Source organism: Rosa chinensis, chromosome 6 (genome assembly GCF_002994745.2).
Source record: "Rosa chinensis cultivar Old Blush chromosome 6, RchiOBHm-V2, whole genome shotgun sequence".
Lineage (NCBI taxonomy): Eukaryota > Viridiplantae > Streptophyta > Magnoliopsida > Rosales > Rosaceae > Rosa > Rosa chinensis.
The window spans coordinates 17,809,120-17,823,248 of record NC_037093.1 but is presented as its reverse complement, the minus strand read 5'-3'; the positions used below and the strand labels follow the sequence as shown (position 1 = coordinate 17,823,248).

At 41.2% G+C, this 14,129-nt stretch overlaps 2 pseudogenes; both read left to right on the top strand.

Moving 5' to 3' along the window:
• The first annotated feature begins 948 nt into the window (after positions 1 to 948).
• On the top strand, positions 949 to 1,435 carry LOC112170962 (annotated as a pseudogene).
• Positions 1,436 to 3,725: 2,290 nt separating this feature from the next.
• Positions 3,726 to 8,426, top strand: LOC112170961 (annotated as a pseudogene).
• Positions 8,427 to 14,129: the final 5,703 nt, after the last annotated feature.

Sequence of the window (14,129 nt, the reverse complement as noted above, 5' to 3'; positions counted from 1 at the left end):
GCCTAAGGAAAACTGGTGCCAAAAAATGTGATTAGGGGAAATGATCATTTACCCAATTTCTGCTTAAAAATTGCCCACTTGCTCCACTAACTGTTTTTTAACCCCGTTTACCCAAAACATTCTAAGGGATTATTTCCCTAATACCCAATTAATTCTTTTTTATTAATTTTTGGGACTTTTTTGCCCTCTCCTTCTTTCTCACTTAGAGGGAGAAATCATCCTCCACCTTGCCCGACTCCGGTGACCAGTGGCCGGCCGCCGACCGGTGACCGGAATCCCGCTATCGGACTGGTGTCTGGATTCCGGCGTATGAATTTATTGCCCCTCAATAATACTCAGTAACCATATTATTGTCCCCCAGTAATCATATTATTGCCCCCAATAGACAGATTATTGCCCCCCAATAATCTATTGACTCTATGTTATTATTTGTGGGAGTTATGTTTTTGATAGCTGATACGTTTATTTGTGTTTATAGAGTGGAATTGTAGTGTACTATGTTGGTCTATTGGGGGGCAATAGACATATTAATCTATTGACTCTATGTTATTCCCCCAATAATCTATTGACTCTATGTTATTATTTGTGGGAATTATGTTTTTGATAGCTGATACGTTTATTTGTGTTTATAGTGTGGAAATGTAGTGTACTATGTTGGTCTATTGGGGGGCAATAGACATATTATTGCCCCCCAGTAATATCCCATATTGAAATAGCAACATCCCATATTGAACTCCGCCTCAAAGAGAAAGAGAGAGTGAGAGAGAGATAGAGAATGGCAGTGGAGAATGTAATTGGGACTCAGGCAAAAAAAAAAAAAAAAACTGTGGAGAATGTCATTTCATCAACTCCGGCTTCAGACCAAAAATGCTACTCTCTTCGCTGTCCAAGTGAAACCCCAAAGACTCAACACAAACCATTTCAACATCAAGTGAAACCCCAAGTGAAATGGTTTGCGGCCTCTACAAGACAATCGCGGCCGTCCATTCCGAGGCCGACGAGTTCCAGCGCCTGATCCAAAGGCAGGAGACGGTCGACGCTGTGAGGAGCAGCATGCAGGAGAAGCTGAGGATGAACGAGGCGGTGATGCAGTTGCTACTGAGTTTGGACTATGTGCCCAGGGTGGACCCCATGGTGAGGAAGGCAAGGAGGCAGGTGAGCCGTCTGATCGTGGGGCTGCAGGAGATCGTGGACGCGATTGTTCAGGAACACGTGGAGGGGTTCTGGAGTGGGTGCGGCGGTGGGTTTGGGAGGGACTACTGGAACGACGTCGTGGCGAAGATGGAGGAGGGGGTGGTGTAGGGAGAGAGGAGGTGAGGAAATGGAGAGGTTTTCTACTGAGTATTTGGGGTTTCGCTGCCGAAAATTTCCAATCCCCACGGTGACGAATGCTACTGTGCCAATACTATGGTCGGAGGTCAGAAGTGTCAATTGAGATGGACCATGTCCATAAAGCAAGTGATCCCAACTTCCCAAGTCTTAGAACTCGACACTAGATAAATTTTGATGGTTTGGTCCCAAAAAACTCGACGTCAAGAGATTTCTTAATCCGAGATTGTAATGGCAACACACATAACTGCAGCTGCCAAAGGATTAGGAAGGAATTCTCTCTCTAACTTGAGAGCATCTCACTCTAGAATGAGTGCTACCCCACTCAACTAGCTACTAGTCTGAGTTTTTCCCTGTTTAGCTTCCCCATATCCCCAATTAACTATTATTGCCACCTCTCCACCGCCCATTAGTCATATCAACCGCCCTATTTTCGACCACAAACCCAGAAACCGCCTCTATCCATCATTCCTCCGCCCGCCGCACCCATCTGATCAACCTCCTCTACCGCCCTTCAAACCCAATCACAGGTCCAGTTTACATTACTAGCCATAATATTCCAAAAATCCAAGCTTCATAAACATGCATCAACCATTAATGCTATATGCCCCTTCTAATCACTCTGCCATTTTTGGAAAGTTCTCTTTCAGCCACTTGTTACCTCCCCAGGCACCATCCTTGCCTGCAGTGTTTGAAATCAGACTACTTTTCCACCGCCCTTTCATATCAATCTGCACCCCCATTTGCACTGAAGCCTGGTTTCAATCCTATTTAAATGATCGTCACCCTTCCTGGGTTAAACCACAACACACACAAACTGTTCTCCCAATCTCCTTTTCATTATACCCTGCAGATATCTACCCATCCCATTCCTCATACCAATTCCCTTCTATAGCTATCCTCATGGCAGCACCACAAGAAGAACCAAATCTTGACCTCCTGGATCTCGCAGAGCTTGAAGAGCTCCCTCATCAAATAGTGGGTTATGTCATCTCTGACAAACCACTCAATGTTGTTGCGGTTGTTTGAATCCTTCGACAGGCTTGGCAAGAAATGGGATGGTTCCATATCAAACCCATCCAAGAATTTCGTGTCTTGTCCATTACCGTGGAAGATGAGGCAGCAGGGCAACGTCTTATGGATCGTGGACCTTGGTCCGTTATGGGATGCAGCCTTAGCCTCCACAACTGGCCTATGGAAAGCAGACTAAGTGACCTCCCTCTGCACCTCCTCTCAATATGGATTCAAGTCCATGGGTTACCTTTGTGTCATATGACCTTTGGGAACGCGACTACCATTGGAGCGGCGATAGGAAACGTGGAGACGGTGGAGGATCCTCATAGTCCTGATGGTTGGAGAGGTTTCCTTAGAATCCGGGTCCAAATTGATTCTAGGAAACCTCTCACCTCCGGTTTCCGTTTTCGCCGGCGAACCCATGCGAGCTCAGATTCGGTACGAACGCCTCTCAGACTTTTGCCACAACTGTGGTCTCCTGGGCCATATTGCTAAAACCTGCCCTCATGCAGCCTCTTCAGCCTTCCAAACTGCTGATTCTCCTGCCTCACAATATGGAGAGTGGATGAAAGCCAAGACGGCTAGACGTATTCTCCCTCCCCAGCAAGCCAACCCAGCCCCTCCCCAGGTTCCTGACCAACCCATCAACTAGAATGAAGATCTTTACATCCCGGTAGTGCTACCGGACTTGATGGTTACTCAGGCATTGGAACCTCAATCTCCTTTACCGAAAATGCTCACACAAATCATCTAACCTGAAGAAGTTCTTTTCTACACCCCTGAGTCTTCGAAGATTCCTCCTAATCAACCTTCAATCCTCCTCCCTCCTCTTCCCAGAAGAGCTGCAGTCCTCACTATCAATGAGCCAACTCATCATCCAGTTTTTGAAAGAGATGCAAATATGTTGGAAGCAAATCTGGATAGCTAAACTGAGGCACTTAGGATTACCTCGGGCCCAATGGATAAGAGGAAAGCAAAAATGTTCGATGAACTAATGGAGGCCATTCTTCTTGCAAATCCTTTCCTCAGGCCCAATCCTTCCCCGATACCACCTGATGTCCTTCTGGATTATCAATCACATCACATGCTTAATCACGCCTCCATTTCACAAAACATATCATTTACTGATATAGCTAGCCCATCTACTCTGAACTTTGAAGATCCGGCCCAACTCTTCCAACCCACTCCTCCCATAGAACCCACTGCTAACCCTTTCTACAACTACATGTCATCCTCTCTGTATCCCGATGTTTACATTCCTTCCCAATTTCCCCGATCAACCCCTCTTGCATATGATCTCCTTCCCATCTCATATCCCCTATCCGCCACAGTTTTCACTTAATCACCTCTTCTCAATGTTTCACCAACATATCCACCCACTGATGTCACCTCCCATATCTCCTCCACTGAATCTACCATCACTCTTATCTCATCCAATTTCCAGCAGCTTAATCTCAAAAGATTGGGGTCAGAAGTTGAAGACATTCAATCGCCTAAGGGCCCATGCCTTGTTGATCTTACTGGTGAAGAAGCTGAAGATCCTATCCTCAGTTCCCTTATCAGGGGATGAGATTGTGGCCGGGGTCGGGGTCGGGGCAGTAATACTGCAAAAGGAGGCCGCACTAGACGAGGCCGAGTAGCTAACTCTTCTCATTCTTCCTTATCTCAGGATCGGGAAACCCAATATCATGGGACCATAATTCAAGGTGAAGCCCTCTTCAAAGTCCAGATTCAATTGTCAGAGCAAGTTCAAGTGATTCGTCATGATCTCCCAACCAATCCAATTCCTCCAGCTGTTCACATCAACGAAATTCCTGATCCGAGCCTGGACAATGGCTGTGGTGGCTGGCCTGGGGCAGCCACAGACCAACCATGAGAATTCTGTCTTAGAATTGTCAGAGCCTTGGATCCCGCTTGACAAAACAAGCACTCCTGAGATTGTGTAGAAGGCAATTTCCGCAGATCCTGTTTTTGATGGAGATAAGATAACCGGAAGATCAAATCCTTGCCTGGAGGAGAAGACTGAACTTTCAAAGTCATCTTGCAGTTGATCCTATCAACACTGGTGGTGGGTTAGCTCTTTTTTGGAATGACTCGGTTACTGTCTATGTTATTGACTCTTCAGTCAATTTTGTAGATACGTTGGTGTGTTTTGTTTCAGACAGTTTCGTCTGTAAAATAACTTTCATGTATGGTAACCCCCATGACAATGAAAAGAAAGCCTTTTGGTGTTCGATGTACATTAGGTTTCACACTGTTAATTCTCCTTGGATTTGTCTAGGTGATTTCAATGAGATTCAATGGTCTTTCGAAAAATCGGGAGGTGCGGCCCCTAAACTATGGAGGCTCAAGCTTTTCCAATCTTTTATCTCAAATGCAAACCTGCATGACCTCAACTTTCATGGCTCTGAGTATACATGGTTCGCTCTGCAAAATGGAAGGGTCTATATCAAGGAGAGATTAGCTAGAGCAATGGCAAATGTTGAATGGTGTACGGCTCAAGATCGTACACAGGTATTCCACCTCCCCAAAATCGGGTCTGATCACAGAACTATTTTAATTGATACTCTCCCCACTGAGGTTCGTGGTCGCCCTCTCTTCCGTTTCGAACCGTTTTGGAACTCTCATATTGAATGTGCTTCGGTCATTAAAAATGCTTGGCACCAGATTTCCACTTCTTCTCCTATGCATACTTAGACTTCTAATTTGAGAACTGTTAGAACATCTCTTCAGCAGTGGAGTAAGACAGTTTTTCCCACTTCCTATGCCCAAGTCCGGTCTTTGATTCATGATTTGGAAGCTATCTATGCATCTGATGCCCCTGACACTCTTCCTCAAATCTCTGGAATCACGGAGAACATCTCAGATCTTTGGAAGCGGGACAAGATGTATTAGCGACAACGTTCCAGGATCAATTGGCTTCAATTAGGTGATCAGAATTTAAGCTTCTTCCACCAAACTGCTCTTCAAATGCGTCAGTTCAATAAAATTCTCAAATTACAGAATGATTCCGATACTTGGCTTCATGATGAGCGTGATATTGGTGACAACTTTCTATCTTATTTCAAGCATCTATTCACTTCTTCTGGCCCTCAACAGTGGTCTGAAGTCCTCAACTTCATTGATCCTCTAGCTACTCATGATATGAATCAAGCCCTTGCTGCGGATATATCTTTGGAAGAAGTTAAAGCTGCAGTTTTTGACTTAGGCCCCCTCAAAGCTCTTGGCCCGGATGGCTTCTCAGGTACATTCTATCACTCTCATTAGGAAACTGTCCAAGCTGTTATTAGTGACTCAGCCTCCCAACACCAATCCACAAACCACCTTCTCCATTCTCTCAATCAAACACACATTGCCTTAATCCCTAAAGTCAACAATCCAACCACTGCTTCCCAATTTAGACCAATAGCCCTCTGTAATATCTCTTACAAAATTTTAGCAAAGATTATTGCTAACCGTTTGAAGCCTCTTATGCCTTCTCTCATATCCACCAACCAGTCAGCTTTTGTAAATGAGAGATTGATTCAGGATAACATTATGGTCGCCCATGAGGTCTTCCATTACCTTAAACTTCTTCGGTCCGGCAATGACGGTTCCTTTGCTCTTAAGTTGGACATGAACAAGGCTTACGACCGTGTGGAATGGTCGTTTTTGGGAAATGTCCTTAAAATCGGTTTCTCATTCATCTTTACTAAGCTTATCATGAGCTGTGTCGGATCAGTTACCTATTCAGTGTTGTTCAATGGAAAACCTGGACCATGGTTCACCCCATCAAGAGGCTTGCGATTGGGTGACCCTCTGTCCCCCTTCTTATTCCTTTTTGTTAATGATGTGCTTTCAAAAATGCTTCTCAAAGCTTCTAAATCTCGGCTTATGCATTCAGTTCGTCTTGGTCCCCAACAGATTGCCATAAGCCACTTACTTTTTGCAGATGATTCTCTTTTCTTCCTCAAGTCTACTTTGGATAATTGTTTGCATTTATCTGATCTTCTGCATACATTCTACATCGCTTCCGGACAAAGAATTAACATGGATAAATCTTCTATTTATTTTAGTCCAAATACTCCTCTGCCAATTACTCATTTGATCAGCTCAATTCTGCAAATGAAAGTTGTGGATGACCCTGGCAGACATCTCGGTCTCCCTACAATTTGGGGCAGGTCAAAAAGGAAGGCCTTGAGTTTTGTGAAAGATGCGATTACGAAGAAAGTGGCAGGTTGGAAACAATCTTTATTGAGTCAGGCGGGCAAAGAAGTCATGATAAAAGCTGTCGCCAGTGCTATCCCTGCTTATACAATAGCGTGTTTCAAGTTCCCAGCCTCTACTTGTAAGGAGATTAATTCCATTCTCAATGATTTTTGGTGGGGAAATGATACATCATCTGGTATTCATTGGAAAGCTTGGGACTTCTTAGGCCTTCCCAAATCAGATGGTGGTCTTGGCTTCCGCAACTTTCAGGATTTTAATGATGCTCTCCTTGCAAAGCAAGTTTGGAGGTTGTTTCAGTCCCCTGATTCTCTCTGTGCTCAGGTGCTCAAACAAGTTTATTACCCTAACTCCACCATTTTGGAGGCAAAACGGGGTTCTGCTCCTTCTTGGTTGTGGACAAGCCTTTTGGCTGGGAGGAAGCTTCTGCAGAATGGTTCTTTGTGGAATATTGGGAATGGCCTATCGGCCAACTTGTGGTCAGACTGTTGGATTCTAGATATTCCTCCTTCTCCTCTGAGACTGAACAAAGCACATCTCAATAACACTGTTTCTTCATTAATTGATTGGAATCGTCTTTCTTGGGATCTCACTCTGATTCATGATCATATTTCTCCTCTCCAACGTCGTCAAATATTGTCAATTCAGCTCGTGGATCTAGCCTCTCCAGATAAGCTTATCTGGCCTTATACAAAAAATGGAAAGTATACCATCAAATCAGGTTATCACTTTCAAGCTTCTTATAATTGCAATGTCTCTCCCATCTATCCCCACCATTCTCATTCCGTTTCTACATTCACCTGGAAGTGGATTTTCAATATTCACACTCTTCCCAAAAGCAGGCTTTTCTTTTGGAGGGCTTTCCACAATATCTTGGCCACGAAAGCAGCCTTATTTAAAAGGCATATTACTCATAGCCCCATTTGCCCGATCTGTAATCTTTATCGGGAGTCAGTGGAACATGTTCTTTTCACTTGTCCTTGGGTGGTAGCAGCTTGGTTTGCTCATCCTGTTGATTATAAAGTTCCGGTGCAAGCAATTATATCAGTGGATGATTGGTTTAATATCATTCGTAAGTCTCCTGTCTCTAAAGACTTTTTCACCCAAATCTCTTTCTTAATGTGGTTCATTTGGAAGCACCATTGTTGGTGTGTTTTTAATCACCAATCCCCACACCCAAGTATGATAGCCATGAAAGCGTATTCGGCTGCTCTGGATTTTCTTGATTTTGCCCCTTCAAAGTTAATACTTCAGCCCCCCATTTCCTCTGTTTCATACACCACAACTATTGACACCTTGTCTCCTCCCCCTGCTCTTTGTTTCAAAGTAAACATTGATGCTTCTTGGAATGAAAATTCCGTCTCTGGTGGTATTGCAGTTGTTGTGCGTGATGATATGGGAAGAATTATTGATGGTTTTGTGGGTATCTCTCCAGCCATTTCTCCACTAGCGGCTGAGCTCCTTGCAATCTGTGAAGGCTTGGTTCTTATTGCAAAGCTTCCTCCTTGTTCGGTCATGTTGGCATCAGATTCTATCACTCTTATTCAGGCTCTAAAGTCAGGCATCCCTCCTCAAGATTGAACTGTGACTAATTTATTCTCTAAAGCCAGGTACCTCTCTCGAAACCGGCAAATCAGCTGGATTTGGACCAGCAAGAAAGCAAATCGAGTAGCGGATCATGTTGCTGCTCTTGCTTATAGAGGAAAGTGTCCCCAAGATTGGGTTGTAAACCCTCCTTCCTCTCTGATTCGTGTGTTGTTGTATGATGGGCTCCCTTGCCCTCCTGTTGCTCCTGCTCAGGGTTAGCAGGGAATAGCTCTGCTCATCTTCACTCTGTTGCTTTGTTTTCTCGTTTCTTTGTTTGTGTTTCTTTGCTATATCCCTCCCGCCAAAAAAAAAAAAGGATTAGGAAGAACTTTTATTCCAGTTGCAGAAGCCACAGCTCTTCGAGACACCCTGTTAAATGCGTACCAAAATGGTTTTCAAATTACACAAGTGGAATGTAACTCCAAACTCATAATTGACTGTGTCAAAAATATCTGAGACATTCAGCAGTTAGTAAGCTTGTTTGAGTTAATCTTCTTTAATAGAACTTGAGATTTTGAAATGATGACATTATGCTTTAGTTTGGTACTAATGAAGCTGAAACTCGATCTATTCCTCTGTATGTCGAGATTTAGTCTATATGTTCTTCTGTTAAATTTGTGATTTAACTAACTAATCAAATTAGAATTAATCGATACATATAAACGGAAAAATAATAAATTTATTTTTCAAAATAAAAATTATAAGTAACCAAGAAAACTAAATGCGAGATCAAAATGAATAAGACGAGAAATTATGTGATTAAAGCATTGCACATTTTGAGACCTTGATTATAACCGTGTGACATTGATTAAGATGATTCGCAGATAATTCAAAATCCTTGGGAGGCTTTCAACAATTTTTCAAAGACATTGATCATTTGGCTCAAAACTTTATGAGTATTTTATTTAATTATATATTTTGAGAGGCTACTATGGTATGAGGATAATCTGAGAGTGAGCATAACATAGTGACTTCTTTAGGTTTCAATTCCCCAAACCTTCAGAGGGACGGTATAAAGTATTTGACGTTTTTTTAGGTGTGGCACTAGTTTCAAGTAGTATGTTGTGTTGGAAATTTTGACTTTGTATTTCAAAATACTGTGTAACTCCCAATGCTTTGAAAAACTATTTACTATACATTTATGCTAAAACGTTACTAATTCATTATGTTCATAATATTATGGCATATTAAGGTACGGGAGTTACAATATTCCAATAATTATTTTATTAAATTTGCATAATATCTTTAAGCTTTTTCATCTACTATATATACCTATCACTTCTTGGTCTTACACATACAATGAAACTCATTATTTTCTATATTTCTCACAATAGCCATTTTTCTAGTGAGTTCTTTGTTCTTGCTCTTCCATAATGCCAAAGGAAAAATCTAGCATTTCTAGGATCTAAGTTTGTGACTGTACGCTTACAAGGATTAACGGTTGTTGTACCCTGGAGGGTAGAGCGCCACAAACCTGCTACACCGAGACATTGTCTCCGAGGGGCGAAATCTACTCTTAAGGGCAGTGTTCACACGCCTCAACCACAGACTCTTTTTGAATGATCTGTCCTCCTGAAGCTTACAAATCCAATAGATAAGTGTTATGATTCTTGTTATTTTTGTCTATTATCACAATGAAATGATAATTGTAATTTGTTATTAATATATTGTATTTATGTGATTTTGTAGGAGATGAAATTCGGTGACGAAAATAGCATCCATCGACCAAATTTTCCAACATGTTGTAAATGAACTCTCTCACTACTTCTTACCATTAGTTGAAGATTTTAATCTTTGATAATCGGTGCATAGAATAATTTCCATTGATAATCTAGTTGCCTAAAATGATCGATCATCAGGTCTGGTATTTACCTTGGTACTTGTGCATTTGCGCATGATCAACTAAAGAATTGTTTTTTTTTTCCTTTGTTTTTACTAAACTAATGTATAGACGGGGAATGATTCAGTGCACCGACGTGCACTTGCACCGACATCTATTATATCCTCAAACAAATATAATACTCCTTTCAAGAACTTAATTTAGTGTTGCTGCTACCCTCGTCCTCATTATTTAGTACAATTAATTAGGGTAGTTCTGGAATTCATGATTATATAAACTCACTGCAGTGCTGGGTTTGAGACCGCACTTTGGGGACAACAGGAAGGTGTTTTCATAGCTGAAGAGAGAAAACTATGTTTGTATATGAAACTTGAAGCCTGAAACAAGTAATTACATATCGTAAGTATAAAATTCACTATAAAAGAAAATTCACTATAACATTTATTATATGTTTTTCTTTTTGACTGATTATCAGAGATTGGTCAATTTCACCTAATCTCAAATTCCACAATTTTCAGCTGCTTTTAGCTATCTTTTATTATCATCTTCTTTAAAACATAAGTTAATGATGGGGATCTATTCTAAAACGTAGGCCTCAAACAACAATTCAGAAGACACCAATTAAAAGTAAGGAATAGCAAACTCACAATTTGTGGCTAAAAAGTTGTAACTTTATATTATTGCATAAAATTCATCATAAACTGCCTATTCACTTAAACTGTGGTTTAAATAGTCTATAACCGTTGTTGCATAAGTAAACCAATGGAATTAATATAAAACAATCAAGAAATACATACATATATAACTATATATATATAATTAAATGACAATTAATGCATTTGATGGAGACACCTATGATTTTGCATCAAACTCTCGCATGGAGTGAATAGGACCAACGCATATCTCCCCATCCAAACTATCATCGTTTTGGTAGAAAATTTTGATGTGATCGACATGTTAATGATAAACTAGAGCTCGGATTTCAACGCTAAGGGAAGTCTTTTTCCTTTTCTTCCCGTAATATCTACGCCTTTTATATAACTAGTGTTTGAAATAGCATGAGTGTCTTCAAGGTTTGTTATTCCTTTCCTGTTCCCTTCTCTTGATGATCATGACACCATATGGCTAGATAGAGATATATCTACCTCTGAAGTTCAAAGAGCTCTTTTTAACATTGGTGGTTTAAATGATCCTGGTGTTGATGGGTTCTCGGCACTCTTTTATCAAAATCACTGGGAGTTATTCTCTGAGGAGATTATTACTATGATTAAAATTGCTTTTTTATTTGGGAAAGTTCCTAGTGGTTTAAATCACACCTTGATTACTTTGGTACCAAAAACTGCTTGCCCCCAGGATATGTCTTTATTTAGACCTATTAGTTTGTGTTGCACTCTTTATAAAGTGATCTCTAAGGTTTTGGAGGCAAGAATTAGACCTCATTTGAAAAACCTTATTAGCCCCAACCAAGTTAGTTTTGTCCCTAGATGCCACATTACGGATAATGTTATTATTGCTCAAGAAGTTTTGCACAAGTTTCAACGCTCTACTGGAAAGAAAGGATTCATAGCCTGGAAAATTGATCTATCCAAAGCTTATGATAGACTCAATTGGGATTTCATTGCCTCTGTATTGTATGAGGCTCAATTTCCTGAGTGGATGGTGAAGCTGATTATGGATTGTGTTACTTCTACCAGCTTTCAGGTTTGTGTGAATGGAGATTTATCCCAGTGTTTCAAGGCTAGTAGAGGAATAAGGCAGGGGGACCCTCTATCTCCGTACCTATTTGTTCTTCGTATGGAAAAATTATCACACTTGATCAACTCTACTGTTGAGGTTGGACAATGGAAACCAGTTAGAGCTTCTAGGTCTGGCCCATTTATATCACACTTATTTTTTGAAGATGACCTTATTCTGTTTGCAGAAGCTACTTGTACTCAAGCTAAAGTGCTCCGAAATTGTCTGGATAGATTTTGCAATTTGTCTGGACAGGAGGTGAGCTACAGTAAATCTATGCTATATTGTTCTCCTAATACTTGCAAAGCTCTTGCCAGAAATATAAGCAGAATCTATGAGTCTACTCTTACCAATAATCTTGGTAAATATCTTGGGATGCCACTGATTCACACTAAAGTTACCAAGAATACTTATGCCCCTATTATTGACAAAGTCCAGAGCAAACTCACAGGATGGAAGAGTAAAGTTCTCAGTCTTGCTGGTAGGCTCACTCTTCTGCAATCTGTTACCTCTACAATTCCAATATATGCTATGCAGACTGTTAAGTTTCCTGTTTCCTTATTCAACACTCTTGATAAACTTAACCGTGATTTCTTGTGGGGTGATTGTAATAATAGTAAGAAGATTCATTTGGTGAACTGGGACATGGTATGTAGGCCTAAGAATAAAGGTGGGTTGGGCATAAAGAAGGAGAAATCAAAAGACTGAAGTAGTAATCTCATTTACACAGAAACGTATCTTTTATACAAGGATGATTACAATCAGTTCCTACAAGTTAGGAACCTGTTTTCTACCTAGATTACATAGAAGGAAAGATACAGCTATTGTACAACTCGATCTGTATAACAATTTGCATTAATACTGAAGATATGACAGATTAATTTCCTTACACTCCCCCTCAAGTTGGAGAGTGGATGTCTTGCACTCCCAACTTGCGAATCATAGGAACAAAGATATCTTTCCCCAAAGGTTTAGTAAGAACATCGGCAAGCTGATAAGCAGAATTTACATACCTCGTGGCCACAATACCATCTAGAATTTTGTCTCTAATGTAGTGGCAATCCATCTCGATGTGCCTAGTTCGCTCATGAAATACGGGGTTGGCTGCAATGTGTAGTGCAACCTTGTTATCACAGAACAGCAGGGCTGGTTCACGGAGAGACAGGCTGAGATCTCTAAGTAAATAATGCAACCAAGTCAGCTCGCAACATGCATGTTCCTGTCATAGCACGATATTCCGCCTCTGCTGAAGACAAAGAAACTGTCTTTTGGCGTTTTGACCTCCAGGAAATTAAAGAAGGTCCAAGAAAGACAAAGTATCCGGTGGTAGATCTTCTAGTGACAGGGCATCCCGCCCAATCAGAGTCACAATAAGCTCTCAACTTCAGATCATTGATGGAAGAGAAAAACAAACCTTGTCCAGAAGCACCTTTTAGATAACGTACCACTCTCAATGATGCTTCCCAATGCATTTTCCTTGGTTGGCTTATGAATCTACTAAGGACATGGACTGCATAGGTAATGTCAGGGCGTGAGACAGTGAGATATATAAGCCTGCCAATTAACCTTCTGTACTTTCCGGGGTCTTTGAGCAAATCACTACGATCAGATAATTTTAAACCTTTTTCCATGGGAGTATCCGCAGGTGCGGCTCCTAGTAACCCTGCGTCTTCAATAATCTCTAGAGCATATTTACATTGACATATAAAGATCCCACGTTTGGAAGTCGAAACTTCAATACCAAGGAAATACTTTAGGTCTCCAAGATCTTTGAGACGAAATTGACTATGTAAGAAAGCTTTAAGTGCAGCAATAGTCTTCAAATCATTCCCGGTAATCAATATATCATCAACGTAAATCAAAAGTGCAGTAAATGAATTCCCATGTTTTCTAGTGAACAATGAATAATCAGCTTTAGATTGGACGTACCCAGCTGACCGTACAGCATCAGAAAACTTCTCAAACCACTGCCGTGAAGCCTGCTTCAAACCATATAAGGATTTGTGTAATTGGCATACCAGATTCTCCTCCCCCTGTCGCCGAAGACCCGGCGGAGGAGACATGTAAATTTCTTCCGACAAATCACCATGAAGGAATGCATTGTTCACATCCAATTGATGCAATGACCAACCACGAGCGGCAGCCAAAGCCAACAAACACCGAACAGTAATGATTTTGGCAGTATGGGAAAATGTTTCCTGATAATCAACCTCTTCCAACTGAGTAAAACCCTTAGCAACCAGGTGGGCTTTATACCGTTCGACAGAACCATCGGCCTTGTGTTTCACCTTATAAACCCAACGACAGCCAATGGGAACCTTACCAACCGGAAGAGAAGTGAGGGTCCAAGTTCTGTTAGCTTGAAGAGCCTGTAATTCAGAAAGCATGGCTGCCTGCCATTCATGATGGACTACAGCCT